This window comes from Hevea brasiliensis, chromosome 12 (assembly GCF_030052815.1).
Source record: "Hevea brasiliensis isolate MT/VB/25A 57/8 chromosome 12, ASM3005281v1, whole genome shotgun sequence".
Taxonomy (NCBI): domain Eukaryota; kingdom Viridiplantae; phylum Streptophyta; class Magnoliopsida; order Malpighiales; family Euphorbiaceae; genus Hevea; species Hevea brasiliensis.
The window spans coordinates 6,054,439-6,074,111 of record NC_079504.1 but is presented as its reverse complement, the minus strand read 5'-3'; the positions used below and the strand labels follow the sequence as shown (position 1 = coordinate 6,074,111).

Below are 19,673 nucleotides of genomic sequence, written 5' to 3'. Positions count from 1 at the left end.
TAATGAATTAATGTTACTCAATGTTAATAAATTTTTTTAGAATATATTCATGTGTCAATAATTAAATTAAATTATAAAAAGAATTAAGTTAATAATTGTGTCATGCAAATAAAGAGAGATTTAGAGGAGTATATATTTCCTTCTAATTTTATGATATTTTTGCAAATAAATTTTTTTATTTAATGAATTGAGTAATGATTAATGAAATACATAACAAAAATTATATTTTAATTTTTTTATAAAAATGATTAATAACTTCACAAAATTATCCACTTCATGAACCCATACATGCTGCGTAAAAGCAATTAAATTATCCCGAGCGAGAGTCCAGCTCGAACCCTGAAGTGTGAGGTAGGGACGAGAGGGCGACCTCCACCCCCAACCTGCATACAAATTGAGTTTGGACTTGTCAACTCTGACTCTCTCTCCTCAACCCTTCGCAGAATGCCTATTTTTTAATCGGTTGGAGAAACTTTGTCGTTCTCAGGAACTCACTGACCGGGAAAATATTTCACAACGTTGTGTTCAGCGCCAATTCACGGAGGATTGGGCTAGAAGCCAATCTGAACAATCTGATGTTTCATCGCCTCAACTTGATGTGGAATCAGAAGCCAGTCATCAATTTTAGTTCCCATAGCCTCTACAGACCTCATGTCATCCACTTCCTCTACAATCAATGAAAAAATCTCTTGCTCCCCACTAAGACTGCCTAGTGATTTGGATTCAATACAAATGGGAACGGGACTTGGGATTGTTCTCAACGAACAAAACCAAAGGCAAGCAAATTGGATACCTGTCCCTTGGGAAACTTCGATAGGTGGTCCACTTGGGGAGGTTTTGCACAATACCAATAACAGTGCTTCGGAGCGCAAGAATTCATCAGTGCTGAATCTTTTAGCACAGGGATGGAACAGGAGTCCTCAGTAAGGTTCATCTCCAACTGGGGTTTTACAAAAGACAACATTTTGTTCCCTTTCAAATAGCAGCGCAGGAAGCAGCCGAAGAGCAGAGATCAACAGGTCAAATGAAGGGGCTAGCCTATACAACAACCTGCTTGGCTCAATTTTAGTGCATTCTTCCTCATTGCCTGCCTGGTAACTACTTGACCAACTGAAGAAAATTCTGAAGAATGAGTTTTATCTGTATGGTTTTTAATAAGTTTGTTTTTAAGATTTTTTTATAATTTTATTTGATAATACGTTCATCTTTTGTATGCTTTTGGTTAGTGATGGCAGGCTAATTAAAAAGACCCTAGCCAGGAAAAAGGTTCCTTAGACTGGCGATGAGGAATCTTAGCATGGACTTCAGAATTTTTTTTCCTTCTTCTTTATTTGCATGTATCTGTAAGAACAAGTCCTTCACCTGCAGCATTTTCGTTGGAAAGCATGCTGCGGGTTAACTTTGATGGTGAGGTGAATTCTGATTGTGCTGTAGCTGCCAAAACTATTTGATTTGCTGGAAGCTAAGAAAGGAAAATTGGTTTTGTACTCTGCTAGTTTCAGCTTATTTTTGTGTTGGATTTTTCAGCAACATCATACTGATTGTGACGCAAATATGTATGGCACTGCGAAATGTTGATATCCATAATCTTCAAGCTGGGTGTTGTCAAAAAAGAAGCTTTGATTCCTTGATAATTCTTATTCCAGCTGCTGCAACCTGATCTTTTGCTAAGCTCCAGATCCTGAATTCATCAAGAAAAGCAGTATAGCTTCTGCAAATTGCAAAACCTAGATGATTGTTGATTTATGGGCTGGTTCCTGCCAAAATTCTTAGTAATGAACAATAGGACAAAAGAAAACAGTTTGCCCTTTTTCTTCTGGTGTAGCAGAAAGCCAGAAAGGGTCAGAAAAACAAGTAGCGGACTCTACGGATAACGGAAAGAACCGTAGGAGCCAAAGCCAAATAAATAATGATCAAGACTCTGACAGTAGACTCTAGCCAGGCTGGATAATCAAAATCAATAACAATTAAAGAAATTCAAAATTTAATGGCAGCATCCTGCATGCGATACGCCATAAATGCTATTTATCTGTGCTCAATTATTGAATTTTTCAATTTCATAAAGGATAAGTATCTGTGCTCAATTGTTGACAATTTTTCAATTTTATACGATACGTATCTCTGGGAGGCTCTTTACCAATTTTTTCGACAAGTGAATTTGGTTATTTCAAATTTGCTTCTGATCATCTACAGAAGATAACGAATTCGTTGGCAAAGCAGCATCATAGCCCTGAATTCCGTTCAACACGTTTTGAAGCCACAAAATTTCTTTCAAGAAAAAGAGTTTCCATGGAAGCAGAATTTGCCAACATTTAAAACCATAGAACCTCTGATTCCCCTTAAAATTACCAGCTTTGTACTTTCAAGGATGGTAGGGCCTATTACCCTGCTCTCTGAGTCACCCCTTGCTATTGGAAACTATCATCAATTCAAGGGCAACGAAGAAGCCATGAAATGCAAAACACCTGCACACGAAAATGACCCTTTCATTTTTGTAGAAAAATGGAACACCAACTTTGAGATAAATACGGTCATTCACATCCAAATAAACCACCATTCAACTCTATATCTAACAAATTGTACGAGATACATGAAAAGCAATAAATTGTATCATCTCCCTAGCCAGCGGGTTCATAATATATAATGTGCACCTTCTTCCCTGTACATATCATACAACTAATCTACAGTCAACAGAGATACATCGAATTGGCAATTGCTATCAGCATGAGCCCTCTCTGGACTTCCAGTTCAATTTCAAGTTTCTAATACCTCTATCTTCAGCTAAATTTAAATTGCCCAAAAGCTTGTCCAGCCTTCAACGAGGCCAGTTGAATGCAGCAGAATTAGATAACATTCCAACTTCCAAGTAATTGCAGAATATCAGCATCCATAGATCCATAATGATCATACACGAACCATAATCATCTAATCAGGACTTCAGGCAACAGGTATTTGTCAATGCCAATTTGCCAATATGGAAATACAACATACAAAGAATGTATAGAAGCAAATGAAAATTAACAGATGTTCACCATGGTCCACATTCTTCCTGCTGCTACAAGCTACAGATTGTGATACCAGGTTTCCTGCTGGTACCATGGCCCTATTTCCAACGTATGGATAAATACATAGGATACACTGAGTGATACTTATGAACAGCTTTTGTTTGTCCAGAAGTATTTGAAAAGTTGGAAACCACGTTGTATCAGGAAATAAAAGAAATTAAAATCCACATTTTCAGTCATGGAAGGAAAGTAAGCTCAATTTCATTTGTTTTATATCACAGTCACACACTTAATCCCTTCTATATGATAAAAGGGAAAAAGAAAATCCGTGCAGAAAACAAAAGTCATTCTTGAGGACGGAATTGGAAGATTATATCCCAAATTTGGTGTTGAATTATTAGAATTTGTTGATTATGTGTATGCAAGTAAAAACAAACAACATCTGAAAATTTATAAACAGATGAAATTTTAAAAAATAAAATAAAAAGAGAATAAAAAAATTACAGATGATGTAGAGGTGTGCGTAACTCCAATCTACGGAATTGCTTCTTCCATCAAATTAAGGCTTTAAACACCACCAAATAATTTTAAGGAGGTGACTCAACACAAAGTAATTTAATAGTAATGCCTTGCAAATCAATGTCAACTCAATTCAACTTAGCATTTAGGGTCGGTATATGAATTCACTTTCCGATTTTGCTAGGTCTTACAGAAAAATCAATTGAAAACGCTTTCAAATACAGGAATAAGACCTTAATCAATTAGTCCAAACAAAAACAGCGTGTAAATGCACAAAGCAGCAAAGTTATCAAAGGGCAAAAATTTTCAACTCGGATTAATCCATACGAGTTGCTATTGATCCATGAATAAGCCAGCAAATCAATGAGATAAATTGAAAACAAAATCTACAAATAAAGCAATTAATTAACTAAAATAAACTAAAAACACAGTGACATTAGAAAGCGGGGCTCATATTCTATGGGTGAAAACAAGTCTGTCATGCGATGGCTATAGTATTCAGAACAAAGAATTTCATTTCTAATCATCGCAAGCGACCCTCTTCTATTTCTCCCTTTCTATCTTCACGTATCCATGTAAATTACGCATACATCCCAACTTATAAGAATGCATGTCTTATATAAATAGGAAGATACGTTACAGAGAAGGAGAAGAAACAGACAGCAAATCTGCTTGACTCTCTGCGACGGCACTTAAATAGACAGGAATAAGGGAATGGTAGCCAAAACCCTAAGCCTAATTGCACAGACGTCGACCATGGAGGACGCCATTTCTTGCTAATTTTCGAAGTAACGTCGTTTTAAATTCAGACCCGTCGCACTCGCACCATTAAGCAAGGTTATTTTGTCATTTCACACTCATTAACTGCAATTTTGGCGAAAAATGGACAAAATAACTAGGCAAATTATACAATGCCCTGCATCACCCCGCGACCAATAATTCGACCATGATTTCATATCATCAGTATGACTAACAACAAAACCGTGTCAAATTGCGATGTTTGTATTCAATGTTGACAAGTCTTTTTCTTTTTATATATATATATGTATATATATATATCGCTATTTCAATTTTAATATATTCAAATTCAAACTAAAAACGTGTATTTTAAACCTTAAATTACGTTATTAATTTAAAATTAAAAAATGGTCTCTTTTATCTTATTCTAAATAAATTCCAATTAATTGGCAATTTGGCACTACTAGTCCTTTTGATCTCAACTAGGCAAGTTGGAGAAGAATATAGCAGTACAAGATTTTAACGATATGCAAATCTCAAGTATGCCGAGTCAAAGTTCTGGGTTTGTCATTTTGTCTATTCCCCCACTTCTCAATCCTTTCCATGATGTAGACACATGAGACTTGGTCTTCTTTCTTTTTTTCCATTTTTAAAATTCTTTTAAAACCTAGTACCCTAATAATTCCTTCTTAAATAAAGCATGACACCACTCTGTTTCTCAAGCTCCTTTTGCCAAAATTTTTTGCTACAGCATGAATCAAATAAAGGCTCACCCAAAAGGAAATGTACCCTTCTCTTGGGAGAAGAAACCTGGGGTCTCCAGGGTCGCCATCCAACGGTATCCTAGTGAAGAAGACTTTGTAAAGCTTCCACCACCTCCATGTCCGATCGGAAGCCCTAGGGTTTCAGCCCATGACATCCAAATTCCTCTTCCTCCATGCACGTTTCAGCCTCCTTCCAGAAGTTCTTCAAGCAGAAGTTTCAGAAAGCAGGATGATCCTTTCTTGGCAGCTTATAAGGAGTGCACTAAGAGCACTAATAAGAAAGCTAAGTTGTCTAAAAATCTTGCTGCTGGGTCTGGTTTGCGAAAGGGTATTTTTAACTTGTTCTGTAAGAACTGCTGCAGTGTTCGTGATGATAATTTGGTCAGGGTTTCTCAGATTCCATATGAATTGAAAGGGAGAGATGTGAGAAAAACTGGAACTATTTGTAATGAAGCTGAGTACTTGACGGGTTCGACAGTCTTTTAGTCTGTTTCATTGGCAATTCATTAATTACTTGTCTATTTCTAATGTAACATCGTAATTATAGCAAACAAAAATATTATTTCCTTGAATTTCATTTCTAAATAGTTCAATCTTCCAAGTTTATTTGAACTAATTACTCTAACCTCTGCATCCGCACTCTCTTCTCATCCTCTGGCCCTGCCAACGATTTTATATATCGGAGATGCTGGAATCGAATGCTGCAAGTTCCTTCCCCAAATATTTGAATCCACTTCTCATTTAATTCTTAGCGGAGATGACGATGAGGTGAGGTTTTTTGATGGCTGCAGACCGTGAAGAAGCTCACTTTGAGCTCTAGAGACAACAAGGAATCCGTTAACTGATGATTGACTAACTGGCTATTTGGCTATGGTAATTTAATCAAAGAAAAGGGGGGAGGAGGGCCTGAGGCAGGAGAGGCTAAAACTATTTTTTGAAAAAAAAAAAAGATTGAGACTATTATTTCTAAGTTTTGATGATTCGAAAATGTTATATTAAAATTGAATTTTTTAGTTTCTAACAAAATAATTTAGGTGAGCTAAAAAAAAAATTATTTAGAGAAATGGAAAAAAATCTCAAACTTTATTATTATTTAATTGTATCATAATTTTTTTAACCATTGCACCAGAATTAGTAAAACAGTGCAATTGTATCTTATCGTTAATCACATAGTTAGAAATTAATAAAATCATTAGCCATTAAAGCTATTTAACAATTTTATTTAGACAATTCTATTAATTTAAGGTATTATTAATATAGCTAATGTGACAATTTTATTAATTTTAGCAATGTGATTAACATTAAGATATAATTATATTGTTGTTAACAATTTAAAGTGTAATTATTTAAAAAAATAGAATATAAATATAAAGATAAGTAAAGTTTAAGAATTTTTTTTTTCTATTATCCTAAATGATAATGATGACACAAATCCTTGTTTGGATATGTAGAAAACAAAAAAAAAAAAAAAGAGAGAGAGAAAAATAACTTGAAACAAATAAGAAAAAAATTTTTTTTTTTTTTTGAAAAGAGGAAAAATAATATATTTTTTTATTTTTTATTTTTTTTTCAATTTAAAAAATAATAAAAAAGTGAAAAGTTACTTTTTATAAAAAATTATAAAGTTACTCTTTTTATTTTAAGGTTTTTTTTAATATACAAAATGAAATTATAACTTTATCATAATTTTCTTTCTTTTATTCTGTCTATATTTATATTTTTTTATTTTTTATTTAAATAAAAAATAACAAAAACAAAAAAAATCATTTGTTTTCCTCTCTTAATTATCTTATTCTCTGAAAAAATCAACTAATAGTTCATTTTTGACTCTTAACTCTTTGTTAATGTCCAACTTTATCAAATTTAAAATTTAAATATAAAGATAAGTAAAGTTTAAGAAATTTTTTTCTATTATCCTAAATGTTAATGATGACACAAATCCTTATTTGGTGTCACGACCTTATGGACCGAACCGGCACTAGGATTTAGGCAGGCATAAAGCTCCCGAGGCCCATAGTAAGTCTTAATGTTCTCAAACCCATGACCAGGCCCACTATTTAGGCCCAATATGCAAATAAATTAATTTAAATTAAACTGTTATAATTTTATTTCGAGTAAACTTTAACCCAGCAATTATCCGAAACTAAAATTAGGGGAACTCAGCTCAACCCTGTTACATCATTTACAAACTATTCAAAACTCATAAAAATTTTTTATTTGTTAATACAAAAACTTAAATTCATGTAGTCTCTGACAGAATAAATGCTACTACTAATATATGCGGAGTTTTAAATTACAAATTTAGACAATAATAATACCGTTAAGTAATTTTCTTCGTAACCTGCGAGGAAAGGAATAGGTTATTGTGAGAAATGTCTCCTCTTGTAGCCTGGAAAAATATGTGAACAAGAGTGAATGATCGACTCAAAGATTAAAATATCAATTTTAACTATAATCTCTATAACTATCTAAAGTTAATGCACCGTGTGGAATGAAATGTAATATCGTCATAAATTTCATACAAATCACATCAAAAAGGTAATTTGTAGCACTCACACACCCGATAATGTTAAACAATACATATGGGGGAGCTAATCCCCTATACAGCCCTCTTAATCCAACCTGTGCCAGCGAAGAACTCAAGCCGGACTTTCGCTTAATAAACCAAATCAGGATCCTAGCGAAGAACTCAAGCCGTGTCTACCCCGAAAGAACGAGTCTCAGCGAAGATCTCAAGCCGTGTCTACCCGTCCTGTCCATAGCCAACACTATACCACACGCATGTCAAATCACGCACACTGCTCTAAATTACCACAACAACATCCATGGCACTTTAACAATTATGAATGCAACATAAAACGTGTCTAGTATTTAACTACATAAATACATATTTATAAGTGATGCATGGGCATGCTTAAACATATAATAATATCGAAATTATAATTAAAATTAATATTTTACTCACAGTACACCGAGGACTATTGTGATTGCTGGATGGAGAAAAATAGCTGACATCGATCACCTAATAATTAAATTATAAATTTATTAGTACTAAGTCAAAATAAAACTCTAAAGAGGTAACAGACAGCCTAATTTATATCGAAAATCTGGTAGAGTTTCCTCTACACCTAGGACCTACCCAACCTGCAAAAAGGTTTCAAAACACACTTCTATAAATCATATTTTAATTAACTAATATTAAAATTGTCACGACACAACCTATGGGCCGGACCGGCACTAGGACTTGAGCCAGCCTAAAGCCCCCGAGGCCCGTAGTAAGCCTAACTATTCACTTAACCCAACTCTAAGGCCCATTTGGGCCCAATTTCAAGAAATCAACCGGATAGAGTCCGGCCATAAAATGGACCTACCAACGGGGAGTTTTTGACTCACCCGACCTGTAAACACAGTAAATACTCAATTGGGGAGCTCAGCTCACCCTCCACATACTCATCAGCATAAAAATAAATGGGAGCTCAGCTCCCTCATCCAATCTATCAAACATGCATAGAATATTAAGTTTGCAGGTCCAAAATAATAATTTAGTTTACAGACCCATATCAAATAAACATTTCTAACACATACGGAAATTCTAGAAATTTATAGAATTACACAAGCATGAATAAATAACCTGCGAGGGAGAAAGCAGGTTAACATCAAAAATATCCTCCTGTGGCCTGGAAAAATATTGAACAGGAGTGAGCGTTCGACTCAGAGAGTAAAATATCAAATTTAACCATAATCTCTATAACTATCTAAAACTAATACACCCTGTAAAGCGAAATGCAACACCAGCAATAAATCCACATCATAACAGCAAAAAGGTAAGTTAGAGCACTCACGCACCCAGCAATATCAATCATATATATATGGGAGCTGATCCCCTATACAGCTCTCTTAATTCCAACTATGCCAGCGAATAACTCAGCTCGGACTTCCACTTAATAACCAAATCGGGGTCCCAGCGAAGAACTCAAGCCGTGTCTACCCCGAAGGACCGGGTCCCAGCGAAGATCTCAAGCCGTATCTACCCGTCCTATCCATAGTCCACACCACATCACACGCACGCCAACGGACGCACACTGCTCCAAATTACCACAACAACATACATGGCACTTTCACAGTTATGAATGCAACATAAATCGTGCCTAAAGTTTATCTACATAGATATATGCATATAAGTGATGCATGGGCATGCTTGAACATATAATAATAGTGAAATTACAATTAAAATTAATATTTTACTCACAGACTTGACAACGGTCACCGTGTGGCGGTGGCGGAGGAAGAAGGTCATTCTGCTCACCTGACAATTACATTACAATTATTTAATACAAATGACTCAATACAAATCAAGAAAAGACTAAGTACGTCCTAAGTTGTGCCGAAAATTCGGCAGAGTCTTTCCTATACCTAGGACCTACCCAACCTGCAAAATGGCTCAAAATACACTTCTATATTCACAACCCATATATCCGCAACTCAATCACATCACACAGCCCTTCCTGGGCCAATCAAATCAGTCATCCATCATAATATGTAAAATTTCAATTTAGTCCTTATAATTTATCATTTTTGCAAAAACTACCCAAATAAACTCTAAAAATTCTAAAACTTTGCCCCGCGGTCCTTAGCTATATTACTAGGCTATTGCAAAAAGAATCATAATTTTCTGAGCTGCCACGAATATTTTATGGATTTTTAGTCCTATTTAAGCACTAGAAAATTACGAAAAAGTAAGGTTCGGGTTTACCTTTGCTGATTCTGACTCCGAGGACGCGCTCGGGACGTCCGACAATGGGGGGTAGCCAAAACCTCAGTCCAATTCGGAGACTTTTCCGGTAACGGGTCTGTCTAGCCGGAAATTCACAGACCTAGTCAACTGTCGAATTTTCGCGAATTGAGGATACCTACACAAAGCCCACAACACGGGGGTTAGTACATAAATTTTTTCAGAATTTTCTAAGCTCATTTAATGGTCGGAAAAATACTGCGAAGTTCCGTGGGACCCACCGAAAAACGGTGTCAAAAAATTTTGAAATTTATATCCCCGCGAAGCTCTTGACGAGTGGAACGCTCTGGTACTCTCGGTTTTCTCGTGGGGTTCACGGTTTGCGAGAAATCTAGCCCGAAAGTCAAAATGGGCTAAAACTTTCCGGACAAAAATTGGACAAACCACTCAATGGATTTCGGTGTTCTTGGTGTCTATGGAAAGCTCTCGACGAGTAGATGAGTTTAGACACAAGACCCGGTCTGATTGGTGGCCGGATCAGCCGGATTTTGGCCGGGAAGGAATGCGACGCGCTGCCGCCTTGGAGCCGCTTTCCGCTGCCCAAGCGGTGGCTACCGTGGGGAGGGGCGAGGCACGGCGAGGTAGGGTGGCAGGGGAGGCGGCGGCGCGACAAGGGGAGGAGGGAGGAGAGAGAAAAAGGAGAGAGAAGGGGAAGAGGAGAAATGCGCGCGGGAGAGGAAGAAAAGGAAGAAGAAGGCCGGTCCGATTCGATCGGTCCGATCCGGTCCGGTTCGATTCAGAATACAAAATTTTGAATTTTTACTTTGCCTCGGGACCTAAAACGAGGTCCAAAATTTTCGAAAAAATTTCAGAAAATTCAGAAAAATTCGTAGACTCCAAATATATTTTTAGTTTTGCCACGTGGTCTTTAAATTAATTTTTAAAAATCATCAAAGTTTATATTTTCCGAAAATCGAACCCGATTTTTAAAATCCGAAAAATCTCAAATAATTTCTTAGAATTTAAATAAAATTAAAATACCAATATTACTCATAAAATAATAAATTCAAAATTTTAGGGGTGTTACATTCTTCCCCCCTTACAGAAAATTCGTCCTCGAATTTTACACAAGGCAGAATAAAGTACATGATTACATATTGAACAGATAAGGTTACTTGCTACGAATGTCCCGTTCTGACTCCCAGGTTTACTCTTCCACTGACTGACTCCTCCACAAAACCTTAACCATAGGGATCTGTTTTGATCTTAGCTGTCTCACTTGGTAGTCCATTATGGCTACAGGTTGCTCCTCAAACGTCAAGTTCTCTTTTAGCTCTATTACATCCGGCTGTAGTATATGTATTTCCTGAGCATGGAGATGTGAAACACGGGATGAACATGAGAAAGGTTGGGTGGTAGCTCCAACCGGTAGGCAACTGCTCCAACTCTATCAGTAACCTCAAAAGGTCTAATATACCGAGGTGCCAACTTGCCCTTCTTTCCAAACCTCATGACTCCCTTCATTGGAGAAACCTTCAGGAATACATAGTCGCCTACTTCAAACTCCACATCCCTCCGTCTGGGGTCTGCATAACTCTTCTGCCTACTAAAAGCTGTTTTCAATCGTTCCCTGATTAAAGGAACTACCTTTGAAGTGTACTGCACTAGGTCTACATCATGCACCTTTGCTTCTCCCATTTCCGTCCAACACAGAGGAGACCTACACTTTCTTCCATATAGTGCCTCATAGGGTGCCATCCCTATGCTGGAATGGTAACTGTTGTTGTAGGCAAACTCCACTAAAGCTAGCTGATCATCCCATTGACCTCCAAAATCCAAAACACTCATGCGAAGCATGTCTTCCAGTGTTTGGATTGTCCTTTCGGACTGTCCGTCTGTCTGAGGGTGGAAAGCAGTACTAAAGTTCAACTGTGTGCCAAGTGCCTCCTGCAACTTCCTCCAAAACCAAGAAGTGAACTGGGGCCCTCTGTCAGATATTATGGAAGTCGAAACTCCATGCAATCTGACTATTTCTCGAATGTAGAGTCGGGCGTACTGTGACACAGAATACGTAGTCTTCACAGGCAAGAAGTGAGCTGATTTGGTTAGGCGGTCTACAATTACCCACATCGAATCATATCCTCGCGTGGTACGAGGTTACCCAGTCACAAAATCCATAGTGATCATTTCCCACTTCCACTCTGGGATAGGGAGCTCTTGCAGCTTCCCTGACGGTCTCTGGTGTTCAAACTTCACCTTCTGACAAGTCAAGCACTTGGACACAAAGTCTGCTATATCTCTCTTCATGCCATTCCACCAATAGCTATTTTTCACATCATGGTATATCTTGGTGGAGCCTGGGTGGACACTGTACATTGTATAGTGTGCCTCTTGCATGATTTCATTTCTGAGATTGTCCACATCGGGCACACATATCCTAGAACCCTGCACTAGGGCACCATCATTGGCAAACCCGAACTCACCACCTTCACCTTGCTGTACTCTTTCTATGATTTTCATCAATTATTGGTCTTTGTGCTGGGAAACTCTAACTTTGTCCCGCAAGTCTGGTCTCACTGAAAAATGAGCCAACAATACCCCCTCATCTGAAAGATCTAGGATTAAACCTTAATCCATTAACTCATGTACTTCCCGAATCAACGGTCTTTTCTCTGCTGAAATGTGCGCCAAACTGCCAGAAGATTTTTGCTCAAAGCATCTGCCACTACATTGGCCTTTCCAGGGTGGTACTGGATGGTGCAATCATAGTCTTTCAGAAGCTCCATCCATCTCCTCTGTCTCAAGTTTAAATCCCTCTGTTGGAAGATGTACTTCAAACTCTTATGGTCGGTGTATATCTCTCACACTTCACCATACAGGTAGTGTCTCCAGATTCTTAGTGCAAAGATTACAGCCGCCATTTCCAAATCATGGGTGGGGTAGTTCTGCTCATGCCTCTTCAGCTGTCTTGAAGCATAAGCCACTACTTTTCCATTTTGCATCAAGACACACCCTAAGCCAACTCTGGAGGCGTCACAGTACATGGTGTATCCTTCACCACTCATAGGTAATGTCAACACAGGGGCGGTGGTTAGACACTCCTTAAGCTTCTGAAAACTCCTCTCACAGTCATCTGTCCAAATGAATGGAACATTCTTCCGAGTTAACTTAGTTAGGGGAGCCGCTATCCTGGAAAAATCTTGCACAAAACGCCTATAGTAGCCAACTAGACCCAGAAAACTTCGTACCTCAGTGATTGTTGTAGGCCTAAGCCAATCAGTTACAGCTTCAATTTTCTTGGGATCCACTTGAATACCTTCACTACAAACTACGTGTCCCAAGAATGAAATACTTTCTAGCCAAAATTCACATTTTGAAAATTTGGCATATAGCTGGTGCTCCCTCAAAGTCTGCAACACCATTCTCAAGTGCCACACGTGTTCTTCCTCGGTCTGAGAGTATACCAAAATGTCATCTATGAATACGATGACAAAAAGGTCCAAAAATGGCTTGAACACCCTGTTCATCAAGTCCATGAAGGCTGCTGGTGCATTAGTGAGTCCAAAAGACATCACCAAGAACTCATAATGACCATATCTTGTCCTGAATGTCGTTTTGGACACGTCCTCATTCCTGATTCTCAACTGATGGTAGCCTGATCACAGGTCTATCTTGGAAAAGAATCTAGCCCCTTGGAGTTGATCAAACAGATCGTCGATCAGAGGAAGTGGATACTTGTTCTTCACAGTCACCTTGTTCAACTGTCTATAGTCAATACACAACCTCAATGACCCATCCTTCTTTCTCACAAATAGAACAGGAGCACCCCAGGGTGAAGTGCTCGGACGTATGAAACCTTTGTCCAACAGCTCCTGTAGTTGCTCCTTTAACTCTTTCAATTCTGCTGGTGCCATCCTGTAAGGTGGCATTGATATGGGGTTTGTACCCGGAACGCAGAACTCTATTTCCCATTCTGGTGGCAACCCTGGAAGCTCTTCAGGGAAGACATCCATGAATTCTCTGACAACAGGAACATTTTCTGTAACACCCCCGGTTGCATAGCCTGGTAGATTTCACTGTTCCGGTGACCGGTGTCGGTCAGGACAATTAAGGAGATTAGAGCCACATTTAAGACAACTTAAGAAGCCATAAACACAAATAATTAGTAATGTTTAATTAGTTAACTATAAATAAGAAAAACAGAACATAAGAGGTTAAACGAGCCGAGAGTCACAGCGATGAGTGACCTCTCGAACGCATCACAAGTCATTTTAAACTCAAATTTTGAACCGTAAAAAGTGACGCTGCGATCCTTAGGACCCTTATGAACACAGTGGAAAAGAGAAAATCATGAAAAAGAACTGTTAAGCCAGTCAAATAATTAAGTCAGGGAGTCGAAAGAAATATTGGATTATTTGCAAACCGGGATGAACCAGCGAGGGGTAAATTGGTCAATTGACCCCGAGAGCTGACTCCTGACCTAACTGTCAAATAAAATCGGAGAAATAAAAATTTTTGAATCAAGAATTAAATTAAAAAACTAATAGAAAAAAATAAATAGAAAAAAAAAAGAAAGGAAAGAAGTTAGAAAAGTCAAAGGTGATGTCATAAAAGAATTAATTAAATGAATTATTAAATTTGGACTTTGTGGTCTTCCATAAGCAAAATAAAAAGAAAAGAAATTGGTTTTTTTTTCTTCTTCATTTCCGTCAACCTTCATCTCCTCTCTCATCTCTCTCTTTTTCTTAACTCTCCATCTCCACAAACTCCATTAAAGCTCAATTTTGAGCTTGTATATCATAAAATTTCACCATAGAAAAATTAGCCACCATAGTTAAAGCTTATTTAGGCAACTTGAGAAGAGGATTGAGCAAGAAAGAAAGAAAGAAAGAAGAACAAAAGTTAGGGTTTTGAAGATTTAAGAAAGGTTAGTGTGTTAACTCATTATATTACTTCTTTAAATGCATATGCAATGGTTGACATGAGCTTAGAAGTTATGAAATGAAATAAAAACATGGGAGAAGGACCAAATTGAAATTTGGGCAGCTTGAGAGGAGTATGATTTACATGAATTTGATGCATTAGAATAAGTTTAAAAGCTTTGATTAGTGAATTGTTAAGGTTAAGTGCACTAGTTGTGATTTAATGCATGAGATGGAAGAGCTAGGGTTTGAATGTTAGGGTTTTGAGGCAAAATTTTGGAGAAATGCATAAATGATATCTTTGACCAATTGTGGACTGAAAAATGGTCAATAATGACCAAATAAGTTGTGTGGGAATGGTAGGAAATTAAACCAAATTCGTAGGTCAATGGTCATGCTGCTGGCAGCATGACCAAACCCACTTTGAAGGACCAAAACTCAAATTTTACAAGTCCAATTGATATGCCACCAATTGGAGATGAAAATAGACATAAAAGAGCACAATTTTCATTAAGGAACCATGGCTAAAAACTGACCAAAACTTGGTGAAACAATTGACCAAAGTGAATTGATTGCAGTCGCCATCGCACTAAATCGACCAAATGAACAAGAATCGCTCATTTGGTCATAACTCGAGTTAGACAGGTCAAATTGACCTGAAATTTGGCCAGGGGTTAGAGGGCATATAGATCTAAAACTTTCATGAAGAAATCACCCCAAATTATGCCATTAACCCATTCAGATTATTGAGCAAAGTTAGGCTACTAAACCTGCGACTCTGCAGAATTTTCATTGAGCAGCAATGTTTGGATGGCTATAACTCCCTCTAGAAAACTCGGATTTAGGCGATTCTTGAACAGATGGAAACCTAAGACATAGTACAACATTTCATATGAAGAAAGTGAGACCAAATTATGAACTTAACTTGATCAAATTATTGACCAAAGTTGGACCAAAAATCACAAGACCAAAATCTCAAGATGAACAAGACACGTGAACAAGAAACTTATTTTGGCCATAACTTGAGCTACAAAACTCCGATTGAGGTGATCCAAAAATGAGAATACACTTAAGACAATAAGGAACATTTTCTATGAAGGAAGTTTTGTTAAATTCCAACAGTAGATCGACCAATGGAATAGTGCAACTTTGGAGAACCAAAACCGAAAATTTGCAATTTTGCCAAAATGACCTAAGCTTTGAGAAAATGACCAAAACCAACAAGTTTAATGACCAAAATGTGGTATGTGGGTGAAGTTGGAGTTCCCATACCTATTAAGTCTTAGAAAGTCAACTATTTGACTTGAATAGTGCAGTGAATAGTAACCCGAAATACAAAATTTAAAGAACGTCGAATTTAGCACGTTAGAGCTAAGTAATTATGAAGCTAAATTTATTTTGGATCTGTGTTAAGTTCTAGTACTGAAACATTGTAAAATTGTGTGTTTCAGTTGAAAAGAATATCGGGAAGGAACCCGAGGAACCGAGTCGAGGCTAAGGGACGACTCGTTTGAGGTTTGTGCATAACATATACTTTTATAATCATCTTTTGCATATCGTTTTGAATAATATGAAATATCGGATTATGGCATTCTTATGATGTTTGATCTAAATTGTTGAAAGTTATTATGTATATTTGAAAAGACAATGTTTAGCAAATTGTTAAGATAAGTTTTGAAACCACAGTGTCATGACCACATATTTGAACACCTCACTAGCACGACTAGTGGGGGTAATTAGTTTTGAATTTTGATTCCTTCTCTGGAGAAGTGTTGAGGTGTGCTAGTAGAAGAGGATGTGAATGGATATCCATATATTTGAGCTAGCTAGCCTTGTGATATGATTTCTCTTTAGCCTCTGGTATTGAGATTCATGTGATTTCTCTTTAGCCTTTGGCTATTGAGATTCTATTTGTTTCGAATGGCATGATCTAGCTGTGGGTTTTATGAAATGTGTTTTGATACTTTGAAATGAACTTGGTTTACATGTAAAATCTCACAATGCATGATTGTATTTAATTTTCATGTTTAGCCAAATTTTGAATGAATGTGCTTTAAGTTTTGCATAAAGATTATTTTAGTATATTGTGCAACACTGAGTCCTAGTACTCAGCGATAGCTTTTATTGCTGTCGCAGATACAGAGACTAGAGGAGCAGCAGACTGAGCTGCTGAGGTGTGTGAAGTCATCAGCTTGAAGCCTTCGGGTATAATTTATACCCTAACTGTAAATACTTCTTTTGATGTATATATTGCACATAAATGTATGGACATGTAAAAATGGGTCTTGAGCAGCTTGTACACAAATTTGTATGAAGTTTGTAATAAAGTTTAGTTTATGTTTCTTTTGATATAAATTTGTAAGGTTGCATATGAATTATTTTGTTTTTAATGAAATATGAATGATATTGATTGACAGTATTTTGAGAACTATTGAACTTGTGAATTTTGAGAAATTGACTGAGTTTGATTGTGAAACCGAAGTAGTGGTTGAGAAAAACTTTTAGAAGTGCTTTTTACAGGTATTCGAAGAACGGTTTTCTCAAAATACAGAGAAAACTCTATCAAAATTTTTATAGAATTTGCGGAAAACTAAAATGGACCAAAAATATTAACTAGTTTTAATTTTAACTAAATGTTTTAAATGCCTATTAGACAATGCTCACCACTTAACAAAAGTAAGAAAATTGATTTAAAATCCTTTGTATGGTACTTAATGAGTTATCGGTAGGTGAAGTTCGGTAATTCATTAGGTATTCTACGGGATCATGTTATGCCTTATAGAGGGGTAAGGTGTGACATTTTCCATGTTAACACCTTCTATAGATGTATCTCTCACCAATGCCAAATATCCTTGACATCCACGCCTCAACATTTTTCTAGCACTAATTGCTGACACCAAATTATATGGAGCCACGCTCTTGTCACCGTCAAAGCTAAACTCTTCCACACCAGGTATGTGGAAATGCACCTTTTTGTTCCTGCAGTCTAAAGTGGCATAGTGAGTTGCCAACCAATCCATCCCCAAAATTACATCAAAATCCATTACTGGTAGAGGAACCAAGTCTGCTGGGAGGATCTTTCCATCCACTACCACTGGGCTACCCGGAAAAACCATATCTACATCTATGTTGTCACTAAGTGGGGTAGCTACCGACAAAGGACATTCTAAGGTTGTAGGGTTTCTACCCAACCTCATGGCAAACACAGGGGAGACAAATGAGTGCGTAGCACCTGGATCTATCAAAACACGAGCCTCATAGGAATGCACTGTAAGAATACCGCCACAACCGCATTTGAAGCTTGAGCATCCCGTGGGTCGTGGTGAAAACCCGAGCTTGACCTCGCCCCGAGTGACAAGCCCGACATCGACTTCTACCTCCTGATCTGCCTCCAAATCCACGCCCCCCTTGTCCTCGGCCCTGTTGGCCACTGAACTGACTGCCTGCCATGCTAGAAGCACCCGGATACAACTGATGAGGAACACTTGCAACAGAACCCTGTGACCCCATCTGTGGCTCACTGAACACAGGGCATTCCGTAGCAAAGTGACCTGGTTGGCCACACCTGAAGCATACTCCTGAACCCATCATACAAGGTCCTGAATGTCCTCTTCCACACTGTGCACAAGGTGCCAAGGAGGATCCTGAACCAGACCCAGAACTGTTGTACCCTGAACTTGGACCACTGCTGGATCCGTACCCTGGTCTAAACCCTCGGGATTTGTGTATGAAACCACTCCTCTTATTCCGGCTTCTTCCTCTGTAATTAGTTTGGCCACCACTATCTGTAGTAGCCATGTGGGGAACACCTGAAGAACCCTCTGCTCTGTTTTTCTTTGCTCTTCCGCTGTCATCCGCAGCATAGCTAATCTCTATCTGTCTGGCTCGATCAAATACCACATCAAACGACTGATTCGACATCATGGCCAGGTTTGCATACCTCCTGTCCAGCCCCTTTAGGAATCTCTTCACCTTCATAGTCTCTGTAGATACTGCTGTGGGGGCATACCTGCTCAATTCCAGAAATTCTGTAGCATATTCATCTACAGACCTGCCATTCTGTCTTAAGGCCTCAAAGGCCCACTGCTTTTGGTCTCTGAAACTTTCTGGCACAAACCGATTAATTAACAGTTCCACAAACTGAGTCCACGACAAACCCTCCATCCGAGGTAATATGTAGTCATTCATCCTTGTCTAGGCATAGGCCCCATGACATGCTGCATACACTCTATTAGTCTTCTATCACCAATCGCACTCGCTCTCTGCTCATGCGAGAATCCAAAACCGATATGCATCGTCGACACATCATAAGTACTGTGCACCAACTTCTTGAAATTGATGATCTGCTTGTAAGGTTCCTCTTGGTGCGGTAGATCGCCGCTGCGTGGAGGGTGGACCATATATCGCGCCATCATGTTGATGGTTCTCTGCAACCGCCTAGAGTAGCCGCCATAGGGTCCATGGGACCTGTGCCATGAAAGATCGATCTGACCGTGGCGGTGCTTCTACTTGAGCAGCTCTAGGCCTCCTACCCCGCCTCTTCGGGGCAGGCGCCTCATCCTGTGCTGACGCCTCATCCTGTGTTGACGCCTCGTCAGGCACATCTGGTTCTGGTGCAGTGGCAGCTCTCCTACTTCTACGCATTTTCCTGAAATTCAGCAGCATTAGCCCACAAAATTCAAAATCACTCATTACACAGCTCTATAGACTCATATTTACACACAATATATGAAGCAGAAACTAGAAGCAAATATGACAATGCAAGACGAATGTGGACCCTATTTTTCCGCATGTGACTCCTAGTAGACTTTTCCCAACACTTTAGATGAACATTCCCTAAGAATCTGGAGCCTAAGCTCTGATACCACATTTGTTACGACCCAACATAGGCCGGACCAGATTAGGACTGGCCACCCTTAAAGCCCCGGCCGTGAGTAAGCCTAACTATTCACTTAACCCAACTCTAAGGCCCATTTGGGCCCAATTTCAAGAA

At 38.3% G+C, this 19,673-nt stretch overlaps 2 long non-coding RNA genes and 1 other non-coding gene across 3 annotated transcripts; 2 read left to right on the top strand and 1 right to left on the bottom strand.

The window, feature by feature from the left end:
* The first annotated feature begins 275 nt into the window (after nt 1-275).
* On the top strand, nt 276-1,495 carry LOC131171301 (uncharacterized). The gene is made up of 2 exons (XR_009141935.1): nt 276-1,094; nt 1,227-1,495. It is a non-coding gene; the product is annotated as an uncharacterized LOC131171301 (long non-coding RNA).
* A 2,474-nt stretch (nt 1,496-3,969) lies between these two features.
* Nucleotides 3,970-4,060, bottom strand: LOC131171671 (small nucleolar RNA snoR8a). The gene has a single exon (XR_009142329.1). It is a non-coding gene; the product is annotated as a small nucleolar RNA snoR8a (small nucleolar RNA).
* Nucleotides 4,061-14,377: 10,317 nt separating this feature from the next.
* On the top strand, nt 14,378-17,023 carry LOC131171063 (uncharacterized). Its single transcript, XR_009141812.1, has 2 exons — nt 14,378-14,685; nt 16,817-17,023. It is a non-coding gene; the product is annotated as an uncharacterized LOC131171063 (long non-coding RNA).
* The last annotated feature ends 2,650 nt before the right edge of the window (nt 17,024-19,673 follow it).